This window comes from Polistes fuscatus, unplaced genomic scaffold (genome assembly GCF_010416935.1).
Source record: "Polistes fuscatus isolate 324 unplaced genomic scaffold, CU_Pfus_HIC Scaffold18, whole genome shotgun sequence".
Classification (NCBI taxonomy): Eukaryota; Metazoa; Arthropoda; class Insecta; order Hymenoptera; family Vespidae; genus Polistes; species Polistes fuscatus.
Window position 1 is genome coordinate 4018859 of NW_025113086.1, and position 8125 is coordinate 4026983.

The 8125-nt window shown below is 33.8% G+C and overlaps 1 long non-coding RNA gene across 1 annotated transcript; it reads left to right on the plus strand.

The window, feature by feature from the left end:
* Positions 1-210: 210 nt before the first annotated feature.
* LOC122515495 lies at positions 211-499 on the plus strand. The gene is made up of 2 exons (XR_006303284.1): positions 211-302; positions 402-499. It is a non-coding gene; the product is annotated as an uncharacterized LOC122515495 (long non-coding RNA).
* The last annotated feature ends 7626 nt before the right edge of the window (positions 500-8125 follow it).

Below are 8125 nucleotides of genomic sequence, written 5' to 3' on the forward strand. Positions count from 1 at the left end.
ACTGGTGTAAATATAGAAAGGCACATTTTCTAATGCATCGAGTATTCAGTATTTTGTAATGTCCACTTTTTGGTCATTTAAATTCTTTTTTTTTTTGTAAATTAGATTATTTATTAAATAATCCTTTTAAAAAGTTTTGATCGTGGATCAGACATTGAATTATATTTTTCCACACATGCTCTTTTTAATTAGTTTTTTGTTTTAGAATGTACTGTTTTTTTTAAGCCGTAAGGTTTAATATTGAAAAATACCACTTTATCAAAAACGGATATTTACGACAATTTCTACAATAGTATCTCAAGGTTTGTAATGCCATAATTTACGATATGAAAATATAAATATAATAAAAATTATATATAAGTTATATACGTCGTTATATATAAAATTAATTTTTGTTTTAGGGTCATCGATATTGCCAAGATTCTATTCAACTGTCCGCAGTTTGCGTTCTAATAGTTGTTAAAATGTATAAAAAAAATTAAACCTTAAAACACACCAAGTTTTGCGTAATCACAAATCTATTAGGCATAACATTTTAGAGAATGCACTGCGGAACAGTGTACATCTTAGTAATCTATTTGAAATTCTTGCGTTAAGATTTCCTATACTTGAAGTAAAAAGATATACGTGACCCTTATATTAAATAAAATTAAACTCTTTTTCCTACATACGCAATACTTTATCGAGTTAAAAATCGATCCGTAAAGATTCACAAAATTTAAGAGAACAGTTCGCTCGTTTCTCGTTAATATAACTTTAACCTAAGGTAGGACCAGCAATAAATGTCGTTTCTTTGGATAGTATAATAATATAAGATAATAAAAGTTCACTCTTTTCTCTACGAATAGAATACTTTATCGACTTATAAATTTTGCTCGCAAAGTGCATATAATGTCAGTGAATGCAGTGCTGTATAGTTTACATCTGAGCCATTTCTATAAAAACTTCACAATAAATATACCCTTATAGACCGCTGAAACAAAAACGTATTGAAAATATAGTTTCTTTGAAACGAACTGATTTTTCTTGCCAGAAACTTTAATTTCTTATAAACCTTGCTTTTTAGAAACATCAGCTTATAGACCGGTATCACTAAAATCATTTAGATTAATAAACTCACTGTAACATTCACTTTTTTTGTCATAAAATTAATATTCAGAAAAACCTACATCACTAAAAGATTATTTAATAGACCGCTAGGGAAAAATAGAATTAGATTTGTACACTCTTTTCTACGCATACACATCTCTTTTCAGACTTATTATTTTAGACAACTATTGTTTCGCAGAAATATGAGGTTATAGACTGCTCGCACTGAAACCTTATGGATTTAAATGCACTTTGATGCACATTCATTTTTCGTGTATTACACTTGATTTTGAAAAAAACTTGCATCGCAGAAAGATTATGTAATAGACCGCCAGCATAAAATACACTTAGATTTGTAAGCTCTTAGCAATGCATTCACCTTTCTTTTAAGAATCTTTTATTTTTACATTTCTTGCTTTGCAGAAACATAAGCTTATAGACTTGTGGCACGAAAACCTCTGAGATTATTATGCACTTTGCTGCGCATACACTTTTCTTGTAATATAATTGATTTTCAAAGAAACATGCATTGCTGAAAGATGATCCAATAGACTGCTTGCATAAATTTTCTTGCAATACACTTTTTTTAAAAGAAACTTGCAACGCTAAAAGATGATGTGATAGACCTATACCATAGGATAAACTTAAATTTTTACATTTTTTTCTAGACATTCTCTTTTCTTTTAAGACTCTTTTATTTTCACATATTTTCCCAGAAGAAACATAATATTATATACTGAAAGTACATAAACATTCTAGATAACCTAATTTTATTCGTTACATTGTCCCGTATATACACGTGGACCGTGTATTTTTTAGGAAACATACGTTTGTTTTAGTTTATTCAATGCGTTGCTAAGCAACGGTATACGTCATTGTAAGCTAGGGCCATCTAGAGGTAGTTTACGAAAGAAATATAAACTTGGTTGGTAAAAAAGATTTTCCTTACCGACGGTAGATTTTAGGATGGTAACTTGCCGACCGCTAAGATCCGATGGTAACCTAGCAAGAAAGCTTGTCTACTGTCGGTAAGTCTGATGGTAGGTTACCATCAAATCTTTTCGGTCGATAGGTTACCTACAAAATACCGAATGTCGGTAAGTCCAGATTGTTTATTACCATAGGATCTTTTTGTCGGTAATAGGCTTCTACAAATACTTATAATAACAACTAACATATTGGATGTATCCTGAAAGTACATTCCGAACTTAAAATAATTTATAGGAACCTTAAATGAATTATTTCCTATTGTCGGTTTTTCTTAAAGTAAGATTAAAATAAATTTTATAGGTCGGTAAGTTGCCATCAAAACATCAATAGTAAGGAAATTCTTTTTCTTTATGTTTTAATCAGATTTGTTAGATCGAAAAGTTTCAGAACTTTTGAAGCATTTAAAGAGCTTTTACATGATTATTTTAAAAAATTTAAATATTCTTTAGCTTGCGAGTTATTAAAAATTTTGTGTACAGCTTTCTTCCTTGTTTTTAAACATCCTATGTACTTAAAATATTTGTTTAGCATCTTGTTTTAGGGAATTTAACGAGCTTTAAAATGGCTATTATAAAGCAATTTGAATTTTGTTAGTCTACGAGTGATTAAAGTTTTCGTGTACAGATTCCATCTTTTTTTTTAAATACCCTATATATTGTAAATAATTAGGTTTAGCATCAGGTTGTTTTCTATGCATTCACCCGTATCATTTTATATTCAATTATTTAGACAACTATTGTTCTGCAGAAACATAAGCCTATAGACTGCTTGCACTGTAACCTTATATATTTAAATGCACTTTGATGAACAATTACTTTTCTTGTATTAAACCTTAATTTTCAAAAAAACTTGCATCGCAAAAAGATGATCTAATAAACCGCTATCATAAAATACACTGAGATTTGTACTCATTTTTCTATGCATACAACTCTCTTTTTAAACGCTTTAAATAAGACAACTATTGTTTCGCAAAAATATAAAGTTACAGTGTAGCGGAAGGAACAAGGAACTTGAATTCTATTGGTTCAAACACTGATCGCCACTATTATTTTTATGTAACATTTATGTTATTTATAAACTATTAGAAAACAAGAATGGATAAAAAAAATGCGTTGTTGATCGAGCACGTGTAACTACTTAATTCATTTCTTTATTTATAATAACGGAAGAAGAAAGCAATTGTAACTATGGAAACATTAACGTTCCCATAGAGACGTTGTAAGCCGTGATGGAGTGTTAGCGCTAAAGTAGCTTGGTCAGAGAATCAGCGGTGAGGACGGCAGCGCCAGTCGTCCCATGCGATAAAGTTCGAAACTGCTTATCGACAGCAAGCCGCTACAATGGACTGCTATCACTTACATCTATTAGATTAAAATGCACCTCGATGTACATTCTGTTTTCTTGTAATATACTTGATATTCTAAAAAAATCTTGCATCGCAGGAAGATAATCTAATAGACCGCAAGCAGAAAAAAGACTTAGATTTGTACACTTTTTTTTATGCATTCACCCGTATCATTTTAGACTGAATTATTTAGACAAATATGGCTGTGCAGAAACATAAGCATATAGACTGCTTGCACTATAACCTTATAGATTTTAATGCACTTTGATGCACATTCACTTTTGTTGAAATATACTTGATTTTCAAAAAAACTTGCAACGCAAAAAGATGATCTAATAAACCGCTATCATAAAATACACTGAGATTTGTACTCTTTTTTCTAAGCATTCAACTCTCTTTTTAAACGCTTTAGTTAAGACAACTATTGTTTCGCAAAAATATAAGGTTACAGTGTAGCGGAAGGAGCAAGGAACTTAAATTCTATTATTTTAAACACTGATCGCCACTACTATTTTTATGTAACATTTATTTTATTCATAAACTATTAGAAAACAAGAATGGATAAAAAAAATGCGTTGTTGATCGAGCACGTGTAACTACTTAATTCATTTCTTTATTTATAATAACGGAAGAAGAAAGCAATTGTAACTATGGAAACATTAACGTTCCCATAGAGACGTTGTAAGCCGTGATGGAGTGTTAGCGCTAAAGTAGCTTGGTCAGAGAATCAGCGTTGAGGACGGCAGCGCCAGTCGTCCTATGGGATAAAATTCGAAACTGCTTATCGACAGCAAGCCGCTACAATGGACTGCTATCACTTACATCTATTAGATTAAAATGCACTCCGATGTACATTCTGTTTTCTTGTAATATACTTGATATTCTAAAAAAATCTTGCATCGCAGGAAGATAATCTAATAGACCGCAAGCAGAAAAAAGACTTAGATTTGTACACTCTTTTCTATGCATTCACCCGTATCATTTTAGACTGAATTATTTAGACAAATATGGCTGTGCAGAAACATAAGCATATAGACTGCTTGCACTATAACCTTATAGATTTTAATGCACTTTGATGCACATTCACTTTTGTTGAAATATACTTGATTTTCAAAAAAACTTGCAACGAAAAAAGATGATCTAATAAACCGCTATCATAAAATACACTGAGATTTGTACTCTTTTTTCTAAGCATTCAACTCTCTTTTTAAACGCTTTAGTTAAGACAACTATTGTTTCGCAAAAATATAAGGTTACAGTGTAGCGGAAGGAACAAGGAACTTAAATTCTATTATTTGAAACACTGATCGCCACTACTATTTTTATGTAACATTTATTTTATTCATAAACTATTAGAAAACAAGAATGGATAAAAAAAATGCGTTGTTGATCGAGCACGTGTAACTACCTAATTCATTTCTTTATTTATAATAACGGAAGAAGAAAGCTATTGTAACTATGGAAACATTAACGTTCCCATAGAAACGTTGATAACCGTGATGGAGTGTTAGCGCTAAAGTAGCTTGGTCAGAGAATCAGCGGTGAGGACGGCAGCGCCAGTCGTCCCATGCGATAAAGTTCGAAACTGCTTATCGACAGCAAGCCGCTACAATGGACTGCTATCACTTACATCTATTAGATTAAAATGCACTGTGATGCACATTCTGTTTTCTTGTAATATACTTGATATTCATAAAAAACTTGCATCGCAAGAAGATAATCTAATAGACCGCAAGTAGAAAATAGACTTAGATTTGTACACTCTTTTTTATGCATTCACCCGTATCTTTTTAGACTCAATTATTTAGACAACTATTGCTCTGCAGAAACATAAGCTTATAGACTGCTTGCACTGTTACCTTATAGATTTAAATGCACTTTAATTCACATTCACATTTGTTGAAATATACTTGATTTTCAAAAAAAGCTTTAATCGCAGAATGATGATGTAATAGACTGCTAATATAAGATACACTAGTGTAAGATTTACGTATAGAGATATATATATTTATAATGGTAACAGTAAAGTATTTATAATCTAATGATCTAATGCTAACAATAAGTGTAACTCCCTTCGTCCGAGAACAACCGCAAGGAACACCCGAATCCGACTCGTCGTCGCCTATCGTAATCCTTCGCCGTTCCCCGTTGTCTTTCGTACCTCCCGTTAAACTTATCACTCCTCAATTATTATTCGACTCTCAGAAAAACGCACACGCACGCAGCACGCCCAGTCCTTCCCGTCGCCTACTTATATCCAACATCCCCTCCATCGTCTCCCGTTGTTTCTCGTCATCTCCCTGGAAACTTCCCGATCATTTCAAGCCACGCGCAAAGGCTTTTCCGGTATTTCACATTATCGAGAACGTTCGGGAGACTTCGATATAACTATACAAAGGCGACAAGCCCAGACGGCGTAACCTTATACCTAAAACTAATATTCTTATCTAACGCTCTTTCTTTATCCTCGACCGGATGCATTCCTTCATTTCTTTCAATCACTCTCACACTCATACCATTCACACATTCATATCTATACTTCTTAAACAATTCAAAACCCAACACTAGGACTCGTAAACTCTTAGCTATGCATTCACCTTTTTTGTCAGAATCATTTATTTATAAATTTCTTGCTTTGCATAATCATAAGTTTATAGACTTCTGGCACTAAAATCTCTTAGATTATTATGCACTTTGCTGCACATACACTTTTCTTGTAATATACTTGATTTTCAAAGAAACATGCATAGTTGAAAGATGAACCAATAGAATTTTTACATTAAATTTCTGGTAGTACACTTGTTTTAAAAGAAACATGCACCGCTAAAAGATTGACCGATAGACCGATACGATAGGATAAAATTTGTTCAAAATTCTATGTGAAGCAATGAAAGAGCTTTAATATGATTGTTTTTAAACTTTATAAAACTGTTTAGTTTTCGCGTTATTAGAGTTTTTGTGTACGGATTCCTTAATTTTTTTTAGACACTCTATGTGTTCAAAATTCTAAAGTTTTATGTCAGTTTGTAGAGCAATTAAGGCCCTTTAATATGACTATTTTTAAACATTTCATATTTGTTTAGTTTTTGATTTATTAGAGTTTTTGTGTACAGCTTCTTTATTTTTTTTTAGACACGCTATGTGTGCAAAATTCTCAAGTTTCATGTCAGTTTTTAGAGCAATTGGAGGGCTTTTAAATGACTATTTTTAAACATTTTATTATTGTTTAGTTTTCGAGCTATTAAAGTTTTAGTGTACAGCTTTTTTATTTTTTTTGAGACACCCTATGTATGCAAAATTCTCAAGTTTCATGTCAGTTTTTAGAGCAATTGGAGGGCTTTTAAATGACTATTTTTAAACATTTTATTAATGTTTAGTTTTCGAGAAAATAAAGTTTTTCTGTATAGCTTTAGCCTTAGTTTTTAGACACTCTATATATTTAAATGACTTGAGTTTCTTATCAGTTTTTTGAGCATTTGAGAGGCTTTAAAATGGCTATTTTGAAAAATCAAAAAACCTGTTTGTTTTAGAGTTTTTAGAGTTTTTCTGTTCAGCTTTCTCCTTAGTTTTTTTCAGACACCCTATATATTTTAATGACTATAGTTTTATATCAGTTTGTAGTGCATTTAGGAGGATTTTAAATGGCTATTTTGAAAACTCAAAAAACTTGTTAGTTTACGAATTATTAATAGTTTTATTTTTTTTTTGCTTTATGTATATTTTTGAACACCGTGTATATTTCTCACCGTTTTTTTTTACGTAGTTGTGTAGGGCTTGAAAAGACCTTAAAAGAGTGGTACCCGATAGGTTTTTCCTTTTTTAACCTTTTTTTTTTTTTTTTTTTTTTTTTTTTTTTAGTCATCGGTTTTTGAAAAGCGGCTGTTACAGCAGAGGGTTTTTTCAGGTTTTTTCAGGGTTTTTCAGGGTTTTTTCAGGGTTTTTTCAGGGTTTTTTCAGGGTTTTTTCAGGGTTTTTTCAGGGTTTTTTCAGGGTTTTTTCAGGGTTTTTTCAGGGTTTTTTCAGGGTTTTTTCAGGGTTTTTTCAGGGTTTTTTCAGGGTTTTTCAGGGTTTTTTCAGGGTTGCGTCAGGGTTGCGTCAGGGTTGCGTCAGGGTTTTTCAGGGTTTTTTCAGGGTTGCGTCAGGGTTGCGTCAGGGTTTTTTTCAGGGTTGCGTCAGGGTTGCGTCAGGGTTGCGTCAGGTTGCGTCAGGGTTGCGTCAGGGTGCGTCAGGGTTGCGTCAGGGTTGCGTCAGGGTTGCGTCAGGGTTGCGTCAGGGTTGCGTCGGGTTGCGTCAGGGTTGCGTCAGGGTTGCGTCAGGGTTGCGTAGGGTTGCGTCAGGGTTGCGTCAGGGTTGCGTCAGGGTTGCGTCAGGGTTGGTCAGGGTTGCGTAAGGGTTGCGTCAGGGTTGCGTCAGGGTTGCGTCAGGGTTGCGTCAGGGTTGCGTCAGGGTTGCGTCAGGGTTGCGTCGGGTTGCGTCAGGGTTGCGTCAGGGTTGCGTCAGGGTTGCGTCAGGGTTGCGTCAGGGTTGCGTCAGGGTTGCGTCAGGGTTTTTTCAGGGTTTTTTCAGGGTTGCGTCAGGGTTGCGTCAGGGTTGCGTCAGGGTTGCGTCAGGGTTGCGTCAGGGTTGCGTCAGGGTTGCGTCAGGGTTCGTCAGGGTTGCGTCAGGGTTGCGTCAGGCGTCAGGGTTGCGTCAGGGGGTGCG